Source organism: Oncorhynchus gorbuscha, linkage group LG05 (genome assembly GCF_021184085.1).
Source record: "Oncorhynchus gorbuscha isolate QuinsamMale2020 ecotype Even-year linkage group LG05, OgorEven_v1.0, whole genome shotgun sequence".
Taxonomy (NCBI): domain Eukaryota; kingdom Metazoa; phylum Chordata; class Actinopteri; order Salmoniformes; family Salmonidae; genus Oncorhynchus; species Oncorhynchus gorbuscha.
In genome coordinates, this window is record NC_060177.1 from 25,334,527 (window position 1) to 25,356,645 (window position 22,119).

Sequence of the window (22,119 nt, forward strand, 5' to 3'; positions counted from 1 at the left end):
GGTTTGTGAAAATATTCACCCCCCCTTTGGCATTTTTCCTATTTTGTTGACTTACAACCTGGAATTAAAATATATTTTTTGGGGGGTTGTATCATTTGATTTACACAACATGCCTACCACTTTTAACCAGTTGTGACGAGCAAACCCGTATCCGGGAGCGTAATCATAGCCTCAAATGCATTAGCATAATGTAACGGACATAAATACCCCTAAACTTTTCCTATTCATGAAAATCGCAAATGAAATGAAATAAATATATTCAAACACAAGCTTAGCCTTTTGTTAACAACACTGTCATCTCAGATTTTCAAAATATGAGTTACAGCCAACGCTAGACAAGCATTTGTGTAAGTTTATCATGGCATAATGCTATGCTAGGCTCTGCTGGCAGCAGGCAACATTTTAACGAAAATAAGAAATGCAACCAAATGAAATAATTTAACTTTGAAGAACTTCGGATGCTTTCACTCAGGAGACTCCCAGTTAGATAGCAAATGTTCCTTTTTCCCAAAATATTATTTTTGTAGGCGAAAAAGCTCACGTTTCTTCACCATGCTTGGCTGAGAAATCGACCGAAAATGCTACAACTATAGCGGCAAACTTTTTTCAAAATTAGCTTCATAATATCGACAAACACTGCAACACACGGTTGTTTAGGATCATCCTCAAGGTGTTTTTAACAAATATATTCGATAATATATCCGTCGAGGCAGTTGGTTTCTCATAAGAAGCGATTGGAAAAATGGCTACCTCAGTATTTTACGCAAGGTTTTCTGCGGGAGACACGTGACCACATGCCAAATATGGTCCCTTATAGCCATTCTTCAAGGGAAATGCCTAAAAAGACATCACAATGCTCTAGACACCTTGGGGAAACCGTGGAAAACATAAGCTCATTCGTAGCTCATTCACAGCTCATTCACAGCCATATAAGGAGTCATTGACATGAGGCGGTTTTTAAAAATGCGGCACTTCCTGGTTGGATTTTTCTGGGTTTCGCCTTTAACATCAGTTCTGCGGCACTCACAGACAATATCTTTGCAGTTTTGGAAACGTCAGTGTCTACTTTCCAAAGCTGTCAATTATATGCATAGTCGAGCATCTTTTCGTGACAAAATATCTTGTTTAAAACGGGAATGTTTTTCATCCAAAAATTAAAATAGTGCCCCCTAAATCCAACTGGTTAAGATGCATTTTATTTTATTTTATTTTATTGTGAAACATGCAAGAAATACAATTTTTTTTTAAACAGAAAACTTGAGCGTGCATAACTATTCACCCCCCCCCAAAGTCAATACTTTGTAGAGCCACCTTTTGCAGAAATTACAGTCTCTTGGGGTATGTCTCTATAAGCTTAGCACATTTAGCCACTGAGAGTTTTGCCCATTCTTCAAGGCAAAACTGCTCCAGGTTCTTCAAGTTGTACGGGTTCCGCTGGTGTACAGCAATCTTTAAGTCAGACCACAGACTCTCAATTGGATTGAGGTCTGGGCTTTGACTAGGCCATTCCAAGACATTTAAAGGTTTCCCCTTAAACCACTCGAGTGTTGCTTTAGCAGTATGCTTAGGGTCATTGTCTTGCTGGAAGGTGAACCTCCGTCCCAATCTGAAATCTCTGGAAGACTGAAACAGGTTTCCCTCAAGAATTTCCTGTATTTAGAACGTTTCATCATTCCTTCAATTCTGACAAGATTCCCAGCTGATGAAAAACATCCCCACAGCATGATGCTGCCACCACCATGCTTCACAGGGATGGTGTTCTCAGGGTGATGAGAGGTGTTGGGTTTGCATCAGACATAGCGTTTTCCTTGATGTCCAAAAAGCTCAATTTTAGTCTAATCTGACCAGAGTACCTTCTTTCATATGTTTGGGAAGACTCCCATATGCCTTTTGGTGATCACCAAATGTGTTTGCTTATTTTTTTCTTTAACTTCTTGCGTCGAGCCATCCCGGATCCGGGATTGTGAATACAGTCTCAAACTCATTACCATAACGCAAGGTTAACTATTCATGAAAATCGCAAATGAAATGAAATTAATCTATTTGCTCTCAAGCTTAGCCTTTTGTTAACAACATTGTCATCTCAGATTTTCAAAATATGCTTCTCAACCATTGCAAAACAAGCATTTTTGTAACAGTATTGATAGCTAACGTAGCATTTAGCGTTAACATTCAGCAGGCAACATTTTCACAAAAACCAGAAAAGCATTCAAATAAAATCATTTACCTTTGAAGAACTTCGGATGTTTTCAATTTCGAAACAGGACACCGGGCGGGACACCAGGTAAATGTAGTCTCTTATGGTCAATCTTCCAATGATATGCCTACAAACACGTCACAATGCTGCCGACACCTTGGGGAATAGACAGAAAGCGCAGGCTCATTCCTGGCGCATTCACAGCCATATAAGGAGACATTGGAACACAGCGCCTTCAGAATCTGGGGCATTTCCTGTATGAAACTTCATCTTGGTTTCGCCTGTAGCATTAGTTCTGGGGCACTCACAGATAATATCTTTGCAGTTTTGGAAATGTCAGAGTTTTGTCTTTCCAAGGCTGTCAATTCCATGCATAGTCGAGCATCTTTTCGTGACAAAATATCTTGTTTAAAACGGGAACGTTTTTTATCCCAAAATGTAAAAGAGCGCCCCCTATCTCGAAGAGGTTAAGTAATGGCTTGTTTCTGGCCACTCTTCCGTAAAGCCCAGCTCTATGGAGTGTACGGCTTAATGTGGTCCTATGGACAGATACTCCAATCTCTGCTGTGGAGCTTTGCAGCTCCTTCAGGGTTATCTTTGGTCTCTTTGTTGCCTCTGTGATTAATGCCCCCGTTGCCTAGTCTGTGAGTTTTGGTGGGCGGGCCCTCTTTTGGCAGGTTTGTTGTGGTGCCATATTCTTTCCATTTTTTAATAATGAATTTAACGGTGCTCGTGGGATGTTCAAAGTCCCAGATATTTTATTATAACCCAACCCTGATCTGTATTTCTCCACAATTTTGTCCCTAACCTGTTTGGTGAGCTCCTTGGTCTTCATGGTGCCGCTTGCTTGGTGGTGCCTCTTGCTTAATGGTGTTGCAGACTCTGGGGCCTTTCAGAACAGGTGTATACAGTTGGAAGTCGGAAGTTGACGTACACTTAGGTTGTAGTTATTAAAACTCATTTTTCAACCACTACACAAATTTCTTGTTAACAAACTATAGTTTGAGTCGGTTAGGACATCTACTTCGTGCATGACACAAGTAATTTTTCCAACAATTGTTTACAGACAGATTATTTCACTTATAATTCACTGTATCACAATTCCAGTGGGTCAGAAGTTTATATACATTAAGTTGACTGTGTCTTTAAAAAGCTTGGAAAATTCCAGAAAAGGATGTCATGGCGTTAGAAGCTTCTGGTAGGCTAATTGACATAATTTGAGTCAATTGGAGGTGTACCTGTGGATGTATTTCAAGGCCTACCTTCAAACTCAGTGCCTCTTTGCTTGATATCAAGCAAAGAGGCAGGTACCACGTTCATCTGAAGGTACCACGTTCATCTGTACCATGCAGCCGTCATACCACTCAGGAAGGAGATGTGTTCTGTCTTCTATAGAGATTAACGTACTTTGGTGGGAAAAGTGCAAATCAATCCCAGAACAACAGCAACAGACCTTGTGAAGATGCTGGAGGAAACAGGTACAAAAGTATCTACTGTATTTCCACAATAAAACAAGTCCTATATCGACATAACCTGAAAGGCAGCTCGGCAAGGAAGAAGCCACTGCTCCAGAACCACCAAATCCAGTCTACGGTTTGCAACTGCACATGGGGAAAAAGATTGCATGTTTTGGAGAAATATCCTCTGGTCTAATGAAACAAAAATAGAACTGTTTGGCAATAATGACCACCGTTATGTTTGGGGTACAAAGGGGGAGGCTTGCAAGCTGAGGAACACCATCCCAACCATGAAGCACGGGGATGGCAGCATCATGTTGTGGGGGTGCTTTGCTGCAGGAGGGACTGGTGCACTTCACAAAATAGATGGCATCATGAGGGAGGAAAATGTTGTGTATATATTGAAGCAACATCTCAAGACATCAATTAGGAAGTTAAAGCTTGGTCGCGAATGGGTCTTCCAAATGGACAATGACCACAAGCATACCTCTAAAGTTGTGGCAAAATGGCTTAAGGACAACAAAGTCAAGGTATTGGAGTGGCCATCACAAAGCCCTGACCTCAATCCTATAGAAAATGTGTGGACAGAACTGAAAAAGCAAGGAGGCCAACAAACCTGACTCAGTTACACCAGCTCTGTCAGAAGGAATGGGCCAAAATTCACCCAACTTATTGTGGGAAGCTTGTGGAAGGCTACCCAAAACGTTTGACCCATGTTAAACAATTTAAAGGCAATGCTACCAAATACTAATTGAGTGTATGTAAACTTCTGACCTATTGGGAGTGTGATTAAAGAAATAAAAGCTGAAATAAATCGTTTTCTCTACTATTATTCTGACATTTCACATTCTGAAAATAAAGTGGTGATCCTAACTGACCAAAGACAGGACATTTTTACTAGGATTAAATGTCAGGAATTGTGAAAAACTGAGTTTAAATGTATTCGGCTAAGGTGTATGTAAACTTTCGACTTTATATTCTGAGATCATGTGATAGATCATGTGGCACTTAGATTGCACACAGGTGGACTTTATTTAGCTAATTATGTTACTTCTGAAGGTAATTGGTTGCACCAGCTCTTATTTAGAGGCTTCATAGCAAAGGGGGTGAATACATATGCATGCACCACTTTTCCTTTTTGAATTGTTTAGAATTTTTTGAAAAGTTATTTTTTTCATTTCACTTCACCAATTTGCACTCTTTTGTGTATATTCATTACATTAAATCCAAATAAAAATATTTAAATTCCAGGTTGTAATGCAACAAAATAGGAAAAACGCCAAGGGGGATGAATGTTTTTGCAAGGCCACTGTACAAGGCGGTGTCAGAGGAAGGCCAAAAAAGTGTCAGACTCCAGTCACCCAAGTCATAGACTTGAAGTCTAGGTCAAAAGGTTTCCTTAACAGCTTCTACCCCCAAGCCATAAGACTGCTCAACAATAATCAAATGGCCACCTGGACTATTTACATTGACCCCACCTTTGTCCTTTGTTTTTACACAGCTGCTGCTACTAGTCACTTTAACCCTACCTACATGTACAAATTAGCTCGACTCACCTGTACTCCGGTACCCCCTGTATATAGCCTCGTTATTGTTATGTAATGTTATTATGATACTTTTTATTACATTTTTTACTTTAGTTTATTTATCAAATATTTTCTGAACTGCATTGTTGGTTAAGGGCTTGTAAGAACACCTGTTGTATTCGGAGCATGTGACAAATACAATTTGATTTGATCCCCCGATTAGGAGTTAGGAATTAAAGAACCATTTCTGCACTCATTTGGCTTGAAAATTAGATCAACAGTGGTGCAGTGTAGAAGTGTAAAGCACCAGAGGCTCCGTGGGGTCTGAAGTCTCCCCAGAGCTCCTCTCTACTATTTGAGCCACTCAGAGAGCTCACTCTCCAGGAACACTCTCCTCCTTCCTCCCTCTCTTCTCTCCTCCTCCCTCCCTCTCTTCTCTCCTCCTCCCTCCCTCTCTTCCCTCCCTCTCTTCCCTCCCTCTCTTCCCTCCCTCCCTTTCTCTCTCTCTCCTCCTCCCTCCCCCTCTCTCTCCTCCTATCCCACTCTCTCTTTCCTATCTCACTCTCTCTCCTCCTTCATCCCTCTCTCCTCCCTCCCTCTCTTTCTCCTCTTATCTCCCTCCCTCCTCCTATCCTGCTCTCTCTCTCCTCCTGTACCGCTCTCTCTCCTCTCCCTCTCTCCTCTATCTAGCTCTCTCTCTCTCTCCTATCTAGCTCTCTCTCCTCCTGTCCCGCTCTCTCCTCTCCCTCTCTCCTCTATCTAGCTCTCTCTCCTCCTGTCCCACTCTCTCTCCTCTCCCTCTCTCCTCTATCTAGCTCTCTCTCCTCCTTTTTCCTCCTGTCCCGCTCTCTCTCCTCTCCCTCTCTCCTCTATCTAGCGCTCTCTCCTCCTCTCTCCTCCTGTCCCGCTCTCTCTCCTCACCCTCTCTCCTCTATCTAGCTCTCTCTCTCTCCTCTATCTACCTCTCTCCTCATGTCCCGCTCTCTCTCCTCTCCCCTCTCTCGCTCTCACTCTCTCTCCTATCCTGCTCTCTCTCCACTCCTCCCTCCCCCCTCTCTCTCCTATCCCGCTCTCTCTCCATATCTCTCCCTCTCTCTGCAGCATTAAGATGGATGTGTTCTGCGTTTCTTCAGCTTATTTGAATCGAAGCTGCAGACGTCCAATTTTTATCACCTACGAGGTGGAGATTCAGAGCAGACCTGAAAATATGAAAAGTACATTTATGCTCCATTCCAGTATATTCCCATCTGCCTGGAATGCCGGCAATATTAGAAAGCGCAGCAAATTTTCGGCTGTATTTTCTGACCAAGCTTTTTGAATCCGGACCATCTGCGAGCCATTAAATTATGTGAAATCAGGGGTATTTTTGAGATACATGCAGAGTTGAAAACTGTTAATAAATCTTTGCAGGGGCATTACAGTTGGGAGCCCTGGTTATATAAATATGAGTGTGTTTTGTCAAGGTGATTTCAGCTTGTCTGTGGAAATTGCCCTGCTCACATAACCATGAGGTGGAATGGGCAGAATTAAGGTTGAATCAGGAAAGGGATTAAATAACTTGATGGTACTTTTCCAATCAACTTTTCATCACATCACATAAGTGTCCCTTAGCTTTCCACCGCTCAAGTTTCCTGAATGTATTACTTGTGCTATCATTGCTACATCCCTACACATCTTATTACTTCTTTAAATTATACATATGGAATGGCTTGGTTGCTACAATTTTTTCAGCTTCTCTGTCTTTGAAGAGGGCTCTTGGATGTGATTTGACATGAAGAATGTAAAAATGACAAATAAGACAAGTAAAGTGATAAGTTACCTTTGAGAATCCATGTTATGGTGAATAACAAACAGGATGTTTGTGCCTGGTGCTCTGGCTTTCTCTGCCTGCAGATGGAGATGTTGCCCTGGAGGTGGTCTCATCTGCAGCCTGTGTTTTAAAGCACAGCTCTGCTCTGCTCTAATATTGGCTTCTCTCTGGCATCTGCCTAATAGTTTGATTATGCAGGTGTAGAACATGTTATAAGATGATTCATATGTATGGATGTTTTATGTTGTTGTGTTTTGGTAGTATTTCACAAACCTGATTATCCTCTAGTTGAAACCTTGTAACACAGTCATAACAGGCTGAACAACAGTATCATTAATATACATCACATACTGGATGTTTTTGTATGTCATATTCTCTTGTTTTAGACATTTTATACCCCCCCCCCTCAAAGCAATTATTATCGGAAATTGTATTTTTGTTGTACCTTTTCCCCCACAAATGTTCAGCTTAATTACACAACATCATGCTAAGAATTTACTAACAAGCTAAGAAATCATTGTTGAAATTAGAATCCAGAAACATTTTGTGCTTTCCTGGAGAAACCCAATGCAGGTGGAGAGCTAGTCAGTGGTGTGGTGTATGAAACCATCCATAAATATGAGAAATTGTTAAGGATGGAGAATGGGGTGCGGAGGCGGGAGATGAGATAGCGGCTGTGAGGATGGCCCCCCTCCTAGCACCGTCCGTCGGAGGGAACCAAGTGGCCATTTTGTGGCGAGTGCGTTGTTGCGATGGTTAACACCCTTCTGCAGTACAGCCACCTGCTTCTCACCATCTCTAATTCTCTCTCTCTCTTTCCCCTGTCCCTCGTTCGTCTCGCTCACTCGACTATGAAGACACTTCATCTTCCCTGACAGTCTGACCACTGCTGCCTGTTCTGATGCGTTCAGTATGCCTTCATTGCGTCATAAATAAATCAGAGGAATTACTTTTTCTCTTTCTCTCTCGCAGTCCCTTGCTTTCTTTTTCGGTCTCTCTCTCTCTTACGCTATCCGAGGTAGAACAAGTGGAGGGAGAGAAAGGGAAATGGTGTACGGGTGGGTTTCCTGTGTGCTCCTCTTCGGAGAGTCTTTTTCACTTCTCTGTGTGGGATCATCACCCTCCCCATTTACATTTATCTCAAAGGAAATACATTATTTTAGCTCTTTAATGGTATTCAGTTTCTTGTTATGACATTATCTGGTGTCATTTTAATTTAAATGTCATGGATGTGAGTGATTTTCCTAATTAATGTGCACGGGGGATAAAAACAACAACAGGAAGAAAGGAAACAAAGCAGTGGTGTTTTAATTTTTTGGGGGTTGCGGTGTGACATGCATTGTTATTAGAGCTGGAACCGAAGCCACATACACACACACACACACACACACTGTATTGTGGGGCTGCAGATTGCAGAGGGAGCTGGCGGGCGGGGTGGGAGGAGGGGGTAAGGTGGATATGGAGAAAGATTGTCAAGAAACACCTCTCCTTCCCTCTGCCTCCCCCTCCCAGCCCCCAGTACCCCCACCCCTTCCTGTAATCTCCACTCCTCCACGGGTAGTCTCAAACCTTGTGTTCGTCCACCACCATCCAATTACCTGGCAACCCTGCCCTTATCCCCGGCGCAGGCGTGATGCTGCTGCATGATGGGGTTTTTGTATATTGAATTCCATCTCCTGGTGAGATAAAGGGTGTAGGAACAGGGCTCTGCCGCTGCGCCAGATAAGTGTTTCTCACAAACCGCTCCTCACCGCTTCTTCTGACACTGATTGTGGAGAAAAGAGACATTGGGGGTGGCAGGGGAGAAAAGGCAAGGGGATGGGGTTGGTGCGGAGTGATGGGACCCAATTTCATTATGATTTGTTCCTTGTTTTTAATTTGCCATAGAGCAGGGCACAGCGAGGCAGATTGGTCCAGTCTGTTACATCTAGCAGCTTGTTTGTTGTCGTGTGTTTGTGGGCTTGTAAGTATGTATCCTGACATGTTAACATATTACTCATGTATCAGATTAATGTCCCCTCACTCATTGTAGCCTTACCCAGAACCCCATTGTGCATCCTGCAGAGTCTGTTTTATTTTCATCTCGGACGATTGTCCAATCTGCTGAAATGACAGTTAGCGGATGAGCAGCTCTGTGGAAGATCAGATTTCATTCAGGATCATCTCTTCTCTCTCAGTCCTATATGTAACCTGTCCTGAGGAGAGTCTCCATGGCCAGAGCTGCAACCCCCCATCCGTCTCTGTCTGGGCCTCTGTGGGGAACCACACCACACAGCATAACCAGGCCACCCATTGGCTGTCCCGGGGAAGGATTTAAGTGATGGACCACTGTTCATACATCAAACTCGCAATGCGTTTGACAGTGTGGGACAGAAATATTGAAAATAATGACCACAGCAATATGTATCAAAGGTTAAAAATGGAGGGGTGCTGGTGAACTCTGTGGCTGATTTGTTGAGCCTCCTTAGGAAGGGCTGAACCTGACAACTCTCTATACTGATCCACCCATCCCTGCTCCATGCTTCCAATTAGCCACAATGAGTGATACTCAACTGGTTGGAAACTAATATGCTCCAATTGAATTTCCCTGTGTCAGAGGGCAGTCTGTCCCGTATGGTCCCCTCCCACACAGCTGTGCCACCCACCCCAACTCAACCTGCTCCGAGCCAGCTGGGACCTCAGATGTCAAGTGTGAAAGGTGAAAGGTCAAGTTCAACCTGCATGGCTGTTGGTCGTGCCAACAGCCAGACAGACACTGGGGTCCAGCGGAGAGAGGGGAGTCAACAGCCTCACTACACACAACTGACTGCTGGGACTGATATAGTTAGTTCAGCATGCCCAGTCTTCAGTGTGTGTGTGTGAGAGAGTCCAAGTTTCAATGCATTATGTAAATTCCTCTTGCCTGCATGTTTGAAACTCACATTTTTAGTTCGACACTCCAGGTGGTGTGTTATGTCAATCTGCTTATGCACAAACATATGTGCGTACACACACATGCACGCATGGCTAGCACACATGCAGGCCCATATGCAGCATGAGTTGGTCCACACCTGGAACAGATAAAAGGCCTTTCATGTTTCAGGGGCTATCTGGAGGTCAGCGTACGCTGGTGTTGAGAGCCAGTTTTACAAGGCGTGAGCAGAGCAGGGGAAGAAATGAAATGAAACCGTATATAACCAGGTGCCACGGAGAAACAGACTTTTATTAGTCAACCAACCCTGATTCTTCCCCCTTGACATCATGTCTTACCAGCCTATTGTAGCTTCTTGTACTTGAAGAGCAGGGTAAAATAACCTACTGTTTTTCATGTAATTTTGTTTACAGTAAATATCCTAGCTCTGCACTCTTGTCAAGTTGTATGTTCTGTCTTGTTTCAGGCATGTATCACATGTTAAGAGGAGACAGTCTTCCTCTCTACCGTATTAACCTCTATCCTTGGGGCTTTTGCCTCTCAGTAACTCTGACATGACACACGCTATTGTAAACAGCACTGCATCAGAGCCAGGATCAAACACACACACACACATTTATTTTACTATCCTTGTGGGGACCAAACAATTGATTCCCTTTAAAAATCCTATTTTTCCTAAACCTATAACCTAAGCCTTAACCTAACCCTAATCCTAAACTTAATCCCAAACCCCTAAAATGAATTTCTAAACCTAACCCCTAACCCTAACTGTAATCCTAAACCTAACCCCTGACACTAATTCTAACCCTAACCCTAACTGTAAACCTAATCCCTGACACTAATTCTAACCCTAACTGTAATCCTAAACCTAACCCCTGACACTAATTCTAACCCTAACTGTAATCCTAAACCTAACCCCTGACACTAATTCTAACCCTAACTGTAATCCTAAACCTAACCCCTGACACTAATTCTAACCCTAACCCTAACTGTAATCCTAAACCTAACCCCTGACACTAATTCTAACCCTAACTGTAAACCTAACCCTTGACACTAATTCTAACCCTAACTGTAAACCTAACCCTTGACACTAATTCTAACCCTAACTGTAAACCTAAACCTTGACACTAATTCTAACCCTAACTGTAAACCTAACCCTTGACACTCATTCTAACCCTAAACCTAACTGTAACTGTAACCCTAAACCTAACCCCTGACACTCATTCTAACTCTAACCCTAAACCTAACTGTAAACCTAACCCCTGACACTCATTCTAACCCTAAACCTAACCCCTGACACTCATTCTAACTCTAACCCTAAACCTAACTGTAAACCTAACCCCTGACACTAATTCTAACCTTAACCCTAAACCTAACCCTTGACACTCATTCTAACTCTAACCCTAAACCTAACACACACACACACACACACACACACACACACACACACACACACACACACACACACACACACACACACACACACACACACACACACACACACACACACACACACACACACACACACACACACACACACATGTTAACGGTAAATTATCACCATTACTCTTAGTGCTGTATAGAAACACATGGATATGGTCACTCCCAAACAAACACATGGATATGGTCACTCCCAAACAAACACATGGATATGGTCACTCCCAAACAAACACATGGATATGGTCACTCCCAAAAATCAAACACATGGATATGGTCACTCCCAAAAATCAAACACATGGATATGGTCACTCCCAAAAAACAAACACATGGATATGGTCACTCCCAAAAAACAAACACATGGATATGGTCACTCCCAAAAAACAAACACATGGATATGGTCACTCCCAAAAAACAAACACATGGATATGGTCACTCCCAAAAAACAAACACATGGATATGGTCACTCCCAAAAAACAAACACATGGATATGGTCACTCCCAAAAATCAAACACATGGATATGGTCACTCCCAAAAATCAAACACATGGATATGGTCACTCCCAAAAATCAAACACATGGATATGGTCACTCCCAAAAATCAAACACATGGATATGGTCACTCCCAAACAAACACATGGATATGGTCACTCCCAAACAAACACATGGATATGGTCAAAACAAACACATGGATATGGTCACTCCCAAACAAACAAACACATGGATATGGTCACTCCCAAACAAACAAACACATGGATATGGTCACTCCCAAACAAACAAACACATGGATATGGTCACTCCCAAACAAACACATGGATATGGTCACTCCCAAACAAACACATGGATATGGATGTTGTGAGGATTGATGTCAATGGATCAGACCCCAGCAGGTTCTAGTCTGCACACAGTTGGACATTCTGATTTATTCTGATATATGCTCCTGCGTGAGAGATAGGCTTATAAAAATGCTGGAATACTCAATGATGAAGAGAATCCAAAGAGATGGTTTGATTCCTGTATGACTATATAACTTAATCCAGTCCTTATGATATTCACTTTTCCCTATAAAGCCCTCACACACTTTATGACACCTGCATCCTTGGCCCATGCTGTGTACGTTCTCTTCCAGGTGAGATCTGTTGCCAAGCTGTGGGTCAGATACAGTGAGGCATTTAGTTGCATCATGAAATGGTCTCAATGGATCTGTTATTTGACTGTAATTCCACAGTGATGGGGGGAGTCACTTTTTGTTCCTGGGAAACCTTGATATACTGTGTTTGTCTGCTGCTATGTGTGTGTCTGTACTCTACTACAAGTGTGTGCATGCACTCTGTGTATGTGTACTGTAACGGGGTGTGTGTAAGTGCGTGGCCGGACTACATTGAGCTCCACATTAGCTCCAGTTTCTCGGCCGACAGAGGATCCATGACACCCGTGTCCCTGTAAAGTTTCCAGTGCAGGTGTAATTCCCTGTAAAATGCCCTATAATTTACTGCCCTTTGGGAGCACACTGTCTCTGGGCGTGAAAATCAATAGGCCGGTGGAGAGGGATTCGGCACGGCCTCTCAGCTCAGCCACAGTAATGCAGCAGTTAGGGTAATTCTGTAATGGCAGGGGATGCGGTCTGGGATATCTGAAGCAGATAAATGTTTTACAACACCATCGTTTAACCCTTCCTTCCCACTCCACTCTGTCCCCACCCCCCCACCCTCTCGAAAAGGATCTTTCCAGAAACCTCCCCCGGAGTGCGGCCCAGACTGGAGGAAGGGGGGAACTGGGTTCACCCTCCCAGATACTCCCCTCACCTCCATGGATGTGCATTCAGACTCTTAATGCTCAATAACCTTGCTGAAGTAGCCTGGGGCATCTTGGCGTATAGCTAATGTTCAAAATTCCCCAGTTGTTTCAAAGGGAAGTCATGCAGAAAACATGCATAGAATCTAACAAGACACTGCATGTATAATGTAGTCTATGAAGCACAATATAGGTCCATAAATAATAAAGCCGTAATGCAGAGCTCCTATAAGTGTGCAGAGTAGATAATGCTATGATAAACCAATGGAGTGGATTTACCAAGAACAAGTAGGAACTAACAAGGAAGTAAAGGGATGAAAGAAGATAACTATACATTTGGTGCTGTGAGAAATTTGAATGTGTCAGAATGCGGTGCCATTGCTTTTACCCTGCTGCTAATGATTTGACCAATAAAGCATTCCTCAGCATGAGAAGTCTCGGAGGGAGGGAGGGAGGGAGAAGCAGACTGGTCGTGCAGTGCTGGAGGGGATCCCTGGCAGGGCTTACAGCACAATCTGGGTGACGTTTCTCAGCTTTCAGCAGGGAGACGAAGACAACGCAATTCATTCTGTGAGAACAGGAACAGTGGGAGATCTCATTGTGCCTGCCTGGATTGGCACCAACAGCAATCACTTGTTTCTGATTTATTAGATAGCCGAGGAAATTAATTTTGTTCCCAAAATGCACGGTGGGAAATTAGATGGAGAAATTGTGTGAAAGAATCTGTGATTGTTTTCCCCCCACCGTCCCTCCGGAGGTGCTGATAACCGTTGATCTCGTCGACACCATAAATGAAAAACATATTTTTATTCAGAGACAGAAAAAAGCTGGGAGCTCCAGCAAAGCTGTAATTAACTTTGCTATCTCCCCAATCCTCGATGCAGTCTTAACCACCTATTAACATTCCCCCAAGACCTTGGCCCTCAGCCCTGGGACCTCAGGAAGTGGCTGTCCTGCTCTCTGCTTCCTGTCCCCAAGTCCAGATCCCAGAGTGGTTAGCACAGATAGCCAGACCTGGCTGTCCACTTAGCTCTGTCACTTGCCCAATCAACATGGGAACCCACCACACTCAGCCACACTCTGTGCTTATCACAGCTAACCACTAATCCTTAACTCATTGCAATGTTGGGTAGATGTTGAGGTACATTATCATATGTAATACTGTTATCGTGGTAAATATGATTATATCTTCATTTTTTGTTTTGGACAACACATCAAGCGCAGGAAACCTGAGTGTTGCATCATCTGATATTGCACCACAGAGATTCATCAGACTTATTATTTAGTCGACCAGGTTTGCACACACATTCTCTGATGGCTTCCGTGCGCAAGCTTTGCACCGGTCTTCTTGGAGACATGCTAATGCTGTAACGTGTTACTCACCATGTGTGTCTGATTTCCTCTCTCCTACCACCCACCCCAGCCTCCACCTGTTTGGACTCTGCTTTCGTTCAGTCAGGGGGATTGGTATAGCATACCATCTCTGTTGTTATAGCTCACATGAGCGGAGCCTAACACTAAAACTAATGCACTGCATGTATTGTCAACTTCTAATAAATGGTTAAATTAATATGTGGCGTTTCCTGTCTGAACCATCACTAGTTTGTCCCAATGGGCATAGATTGCCTTTAACTACCTGGCTGAACCAGCTCATCACCGAGTCCATAGTTGATACCACAGTTAGCAACAATGCTAGGTGTCAGTAGCTAACAGGTGTTACTGTGTCTCAGGGAGCAATGAATTCTTGTGAATTGAAAATGCTCACCCCATCACACAGTCTCTACTTGTGGGCCTGCAATAGTAATAGTCCATTATCTGTTTCAAACCATATACTCTTTTCCCTCCATATAAGGTATGCATGAATGACTTGGAAATCTAAACTCGTCTCACTTGACACATTGTTTAGTTTTTGGGGTGTAATTTATGGTCCTAATTCCTCTCCCACATTGTGAGTTTCTGCAGTCTAAGTTCTCCTTCTGTGTAGAGCTCTTTTTATATGAGACTGCATCAGTTGCTGAGGTTTATTAATCTTGAACTTGGGGCGCAACTTGGCTGAAGCCAATTGAGCACATGTGCAATTAAATTATTCCATTATGTAGAGAGGTTTGAATGGGGTTGTTTGTGTTCAAGTGTTTATATCAGTTAGTGTGTAGGTTATGTGCTGTAGTACAACCTTGATGACACCCCTGTGTGTTTTGTTGCCTTAGCCAGAGGGTGAAAAGTATGAAGGGACGACAGTGCTGTATTTCTTCTCTGCTCAGTTTCTCATAGGCAGGGGGGCAGCCGCTGGAATAGAATTGCAGTCTTACCTCATTGGTCAGCTGATCACCTTCATATTGCCGCCCGTCTACTTCAGTGCTCAGCAAGGTTGTGTGATTGAATTTAAATAAGCAAATGGTACAATGAGGGTTTTTAGGGATTCCACGGCTCTATTAACCCATTCATACACACAAACACACGCGCGCACGCATACAAGAACACACACACACATATTAACACACAAACACACAACAGATGTGTGTTTTTACTCTGCATGCTCTGACACCCACACATGCAACCCCACACTACTAACAATTCACACACAAACACCCTCATCCAGCTCCTATCCATTATTTTATTGTTTTGTTTTAGTCTCTTCTTTTTTTACCTTCTCTCCATTTTCTCCCCCATCAAGTCTGTTCCTCCATTTACTCCCCCATCAAGGCTGTTCCTCCATTTTCTCCCCCATCAAGTCTGTTCCTCCATTTACTCTCCCATCAAGGCTGTTCCTCCATTTACTCTCCCATCAAGGCTGTTCCTCCATTTACTCCCCCATCAAGGCTGTTCCTCCATTTTCTCCCCATTTTCTCCCCATCAAGTCTGTTCCTCCATTTACTCTCCCATCAAGGCTGTTCCTCCATTTTCTCCCCATCAAGGCTGTTCCTCCATTTTCTCCCCCATCAAGGCTGTTCCTCCATTTTCTCCCCATCAAGGCTGTTCCTCCATTTTCCCCCCCCATCAAGGCTGTTCCTCCATTTTCTCCCCCATCAAGGCTGTTCCTCCATTTTCTCCCCCATCAAGGCTGTTCCTCCATTTACTCCCCCATCAAGGCTGTTCCTCCATTTACTCCCCCATCAAGGCTGTTCCTCCATTTTCTCCCCCATCATGGCTGTTCCTCCATTTACTCTCCCATCAAGGCTGTTCCTCCATTTACTCCCCCATCAAGGCTGTTCCTCCATTTACTCCCCCATCAAGGCTGTTCCTCCATTTACTCTCCCATCAAGGCTGTTCCTCCATTTTCTCCCCCATGAAGGCTGTTCCTCCATTTTCTCCCCATCAAGGCTGTTCCTCCATTTTACCCCATCAAGGCTGTTCCTCCATTTTCTCCCCCATCAAGGCTGTTCCTCCATTTTCTCCCCCATCAAGGCTGTTCCTCCATTTTCTCCCCCATCAAGGCTGTTCCTCCATTTTCTCCCCCATCAAGGCTGTTCCTCCATTTTCTCCCCCATCAAGACTGTTCCTCCATTTACTCCCCCATCAAGGCTGTTCCTCCATTTACTCCCCCATCAAGGCTGTTCCTCCATTTTCTCCCCCATCATGGCTGTTCCTCCATTTACTCTCCCATCAAGGCTGTTCCTCCATTTACTCCCCCATCAAGGCTGTTCCTCCATTTACTCCCCCATCAAGGCTGTTCCTCCATTTTCTCCCCCATCAAGGCTGTTCCTCCATTTTCTACCCCATCAAGGCTGTTCCTCCATTTTCTCCCCCATCAAGGCTGTTCCTCCATTTTCTCCCCCATCAAGGCTGTTCCTCCATTTACTCCCCCATCAAGGCTGTTCCTCCATTTTCTCAGAACTTATTACAAAATGGAGCCTTGCTTGGAGAAAGAACGAGTGCGTAAGTATTAGAGAGACTGGGTGAACTGGGGGGAGCCTGCAGGAGGGGAATGTCGCTCTGTGGCGGGGATGGGAAAATTAAATGTATTTTTTCATGGGGTGCGTGGGGGGGGGTAAATGGTGCCTCGCTGTATTTTATTTTTATGTACGGAAGGAGGGAGATGGAAATTCCTTATGAATAGGTTTGCCCCATGCAGTTCCATTCTATCTTGCCCGTGTCTGTCTGTCAGTCTGTCTGCGTTTTAACCCTCCCTCTTTCTCCACGCCTCTTGCTCCCCTTTTCATCTGTGGAACCTCAAGGTTATGGTGCACCTGGACATCTAATCAAAAAGCCTAAGTTAAGGTAAAGAGCGAGCGCTGAAGTTCCCCTCATCCCCACATCGAAAGCCGTTGGTCCCGATGCCATTATACACTCAAGCCTTGGTCCAGTCTCCGTCTCACACCCCGTTGTGATAAATTAACATGACCTTCGGAAATAGAAAGGTTGAAATACTATGATTTTATTTTTTTAATGAATTCATTCTCTCCCGTCTTTGACCGGGCACACGGAGCTGGGAACGCCCACTCTCTCCATGTCTAATATAAGTATGAATTTGAGTGTTTGAAATTGATTGAGGCAAAATGGAGGCCATGGCTACATATGTGAGCCATTATGGGCAATTGAGGCAGTTATGTCTCTTGTACGTTTGACCTAAAGGGATCATTTTCTGCACCTTGTCAGATGTAATAAAAAAGGAGCAGGTTCTTTTTTAATTCCGTCTCTGTGTTTCCTCTTTTAAGATTGTATTTTTTAAATAATTTGCTTTGCAATTAGGCTTCATAAACGTTTGAGAGGAAACGCTGGTCTCTCTGCTCACAGTCTGTCTTTTCTCAGCTCTTCTCAGCTACCAGAATTCACAGTGAGCAGGGAGTGGTGCATGTTGGGGGAAATCAATGCAAACAGCCATTCCTGTTCTACCATGCTAGAGACCAAGCGCACCACATCAACAAAAGCATGTAGTTAAATATTTCATTTTATTTCAGTATTTTGTGTAATTCATGAATGAGTATGATAAAATGATTATATGCATACCTGGAAATGAGTCAAATTAGATTTCAATCATTTAATTGATTTTGACTGCAGTAGCCTGAGTCTGAAAATATTTGATTGCTTCTGATTACTTGTAAGACAAGGATTTTGAATAAATAAAATCAAAATATGGTTGTGTGTAACACAAAAAGTATGGATACATATGTAGATATCTCTTGAGATGAGAGAGAGGCCATGTCGCTGACCCCCCCTCCTGTCCCCTCCCTGGTCCCCTATTGATGCCACCTGGCAGTACCCCGTCTCGGCCAGTAGATGGTGGGCCCTGTTCAGGTTTCCCTGGCGTGGCACACTGAGCCTTTCTTGCTCACCCGTCACTTACGGCAGCGCTCTCGGGGAGGCCTCCCCAACCTGCCTTCCCCATCCTCTCCAACACCCTCCCTCCCTCCCCTCCTATCCCCTTCCAGGGGGCAGAGTCACAGAGGTGGCAGTTCTATCAAGCTGCCGGGGACTGCGCCGCTCAAATGAGCCAAATCAAAGAGAAAAGGGGGAGTGGGATAGGTAGTGCCATGAACCCCCTGCAGTGAACAGCCATTCTGCTGAATATGAAATGAATTGGTATGGCCTGACATGATAAGCCCAAGGATAACCCACTGCACAGTCTGCACATTTACCCCGATGCCATTCAGACGCCTCATTTCAGACATGAAAAAGCAACCCAACAAAACAACAAGAAAACACAATAGCACCCAGTCACTGCCCAACTGCCCTTGATGTGTGATTGGGTTGATTTTGAAAAAGGGGGACATGATTATGAAGGCATTGATTTTGTATAGCCCCCAAGAACACTTAATGTGGCGTGTGTGTGTGAGTCGTGCACTGGCACGATGACAACGTTTTGTTGTGTGTGTGTGAGCTCGTGCGGTGCCGTGTTGATCCGCCCGTTCTCTCCCACTGCTTCTGTGTCTGGCCACAGCCCCATTTGTGATGAGGGGCAGGCGGGTGATTTAGGCTGGGTAGCACCGCTGAGATATTTTGGATTCAGTGTCTGGTGTATTTGGCATAAATAAGAGAGTCCTCCTGTCTCATTTTCTCTCGCTCTGTGAGGTTCCCGGCCTCTTCTTTCCCTCCCGTCTTCATTCCTCATTCTTCCTCCATCTCTTTCTGATTCCTCATCTCCTCTCACTGTTGCAGTCGCTATCCTTGTGCATCTCTCATCTTTCTAAGGCTGTCCCCTTGGGGCCCCTGCCGAGCTGGTGTCAGGTCATTCCACCCTAAAAAAATATAATCATAAAAAAAAACATTTTCTGTCCCCCCATGTCTGGCTGCTTTAGTCTGTCACTCATTCAGTGCAAACACACACACATATGCTCCACACATATACACACACACATATACACGCACTGGGCATACAGTCCATTTCATGCACATAGAAGCAAGGTTTCGTCCTTTTATTAAAGCCAGAAAACAAGGAAGTGCATAGAACATGTTAAAAGCCGGGGGTATCATTTACAGTCGTAAATGCTCCTGGCATGGAAAGAGAGACATTGAAATAGCTCATCCAAGGGAGGGAATGGGAAACATTGTTTATAATAATGTGTATAGTAATGCTTCAGTTTTATGTCCCCATGTTGTCCCCATCTGCACCATCTCTGTGCCCCAACTCAAGATTTACAATGATTCCACAATTCACGGAATAGAACACGGGGGTAAAAAGACTCTGAAATCTTTTCTCTCTCCCTCTCTCTCTTGTGCATTTTGTGTTGTTCAGCTTCAGTGAGCTTAAAGAATTGCAGAGTGAACATGGCTTCACCCCAGGCCCTCAGCCTTTCTTGCCAGATGCTCTTTTGCTAGATGCCCACCTGAGAAGACGTCACATGCTTATCTTAAGGTAATGGCACCTTCTTCCACACCTCACACTGTCTTAGGAAGGCAGAATCACCTCTGATACTCCAACATGATCGTCTCTGCCTTTAGCTTCAACTGCTGTACCACACATGTACATATTAGAGTGATGTAGCTTGTATGAAAAACAAAGGATGTTCAGCTGTAAGACCATCTAATTTATTAAAACTTTGGTGATAATTGCTGTTTTTTTTTCAATGATTTAGAATTTAAACTGGGTTTAGGTTAATATTTTCTCAGACCCCAATAATAATAGTGTTTTGGTTTGTTGATTCCAAATTATTTTAGTTCTTTACAAGTACTCTGAAGAAATGAATGTGCAGTATGTTGTATTAGTTGAGGAATGTGTTGTTGTATTGATTTGAATAGTTGAAACCTCTCCACTCCAGTAAAGCTTCTCAATGAAAAATATATATATATTTTTCTCTCCAGATAAATAGAGTGAAATACAATAGACATGTCCTTGCTTTCTCTCTCCTGGTAACCTGTGTGGTTCAGTATGTTTACCTGTACTCTGTCTTGCACCACAGTGACTTGACCTGGGGAAGGTAGTGCTAGACGGGTGTATTCTAACAAGGTGCCTGTGACCTCTCTGTGAGCCGTGGGACAGGCAGGGGGTCTCTACTCCTACTGCTGTGTACCTCTGTCACTGTCATCATCCATCTGGCCTTGGCTCTTCCTCTCTCCCAGCTCTCTGCGTCTGGGTTGTCAGTGTCCTGGGTTTTAACGTATGCTCTTTGTGCTGTTTGAATAGCTGTGGTTGTCCTGACCTAGGTGGAAACATGTTGGTTATGTCTCTGTGCCTCTGGACTGAGGTGTCTAATTCAGTAGCATCCTTTTGTAAAGACATTCCTATCAGGAAAGTTGTGGCCAACACACAGCAGGCTTTGGGACGTTGTTATTTTATGGAGCAGTGTGTGCTCAGGTGCTCATTATCAGCAAGGTTCCATTTAGAATAGCTGAGAAAAGGGGACATTGTCCTGCGTGTTGATCTCGGACGGTAAGGCATTTATAAATGCTTTTGTGAGCGTCTTTTTCTAGCGGAGTGCCGGAGGTGTTTTTGCTATGTTTTTTTCTGGGAAAGCACAAAGAAAGCAATCTCTCCATAAAGCCACTCTAAAACGGAGTAAATGGACAAAAGGGTTTTGGGGGAATCCGGGGCGCAGCAGAATCTAACCTGCCCCTTCGCTCACCCTCTTCCAAACCAACAGTCCAGCCATCTCCTCCCCCTTCTATCTCCTCTCTCCCCTGGTGCCAGAGGAGCCCCTTTCCTCTCCAAATCCCCACCTCAGCTGGCCACAGCACAGGTGATGTGACGTGTGGCAGTTTTATTCCATTTCACATAGCAGTAAACCAGCCCAGCATTTACCACAAAGCATTATAGGCTAAAGTATTTTATTTAAACATGTTACTTACATCATAGGGTAAAGTATTTTATTTAAACATCTCAACTTACATTTTATCCCCGAGATCTATATAAAACAATTGTCATCGGAGCACAGGTGCTGAAATTATTGTTTCAATTAAAAGTTTTGTTCTGAATAATTAAATTGAATAATTATTCACATGAATCGTATTGACATGAATATAAAATACAATATTGACATTTGCTATATGAAAATTATCAGTCATAATATCCCAAATTCGAACATTTATTTTAAAATGTTTATATTAGTATTGTTCATTATCTAATTGTTCTAAAATAGTTTAGTAAATTAAACATAACACTGAAATTGTCAAATTTAATAGTACTACTTAAATTAATAGTTGTTTAGGTATGTGCAAGTGTTTCTGCTTGAACTTGCTATTCAAATAAACAAGTAAATATATTAATATGGTATTTTGTATTCAAAGTTAATTATTGAATAAATTAATACATTCTATTTGGATGATTTGTTTTATGTTTCTATTTCTATAGAAATACGGATGGCTTGCTGATGCTGTACTCATGTACGGCTGTGTCTGGTATGAATCAGTTGAGCCCACTGAGGGAGCTGAAAGTGGAAAAGGCTGTTACGGTTAGGCGTTGGCCATAGTGCCAAAGTCTGAGCCCGATCGGACTAAATCTCTTGTGTCCCCAAACCACAACCAACCGTGATGGAATCATTGCTCTGCTACACCAGCCGGTGCAAAGAATCCCCACAAGAATCTGTCGGACTCTGGAGAGAAGCACTACATGTT

At 43.5% G+C, this 22,119-nt stretch overlaps 1 long non-coding RNA gene across 1 annotated transcript in view; it reads left to right on the top strand.

Moving 5' to 3' along the window:
- LOC124035339 overlaps nucleotides 1-22,119 on the top strand; it is a 58,044-nt gene that overhangs the window by 35,890 nt on the left and 35 nt on the right. The window contains exons 2-3 of the long non-coding RNA XR_006838725.1: nucleotides 19,805-19,924; nucleotides 21,857-22,119. The exon at nucleotides 21,857-22,119 is cut by the window's right edge and continues 35 nt beyond it. This is a non-coding gene — a long non-coding RNA (uncharacterized LOC124035339). The remainder of the gene's footprint in view (nucleotides 1-19,804; nucleotides 19,925-21,856) is intronic.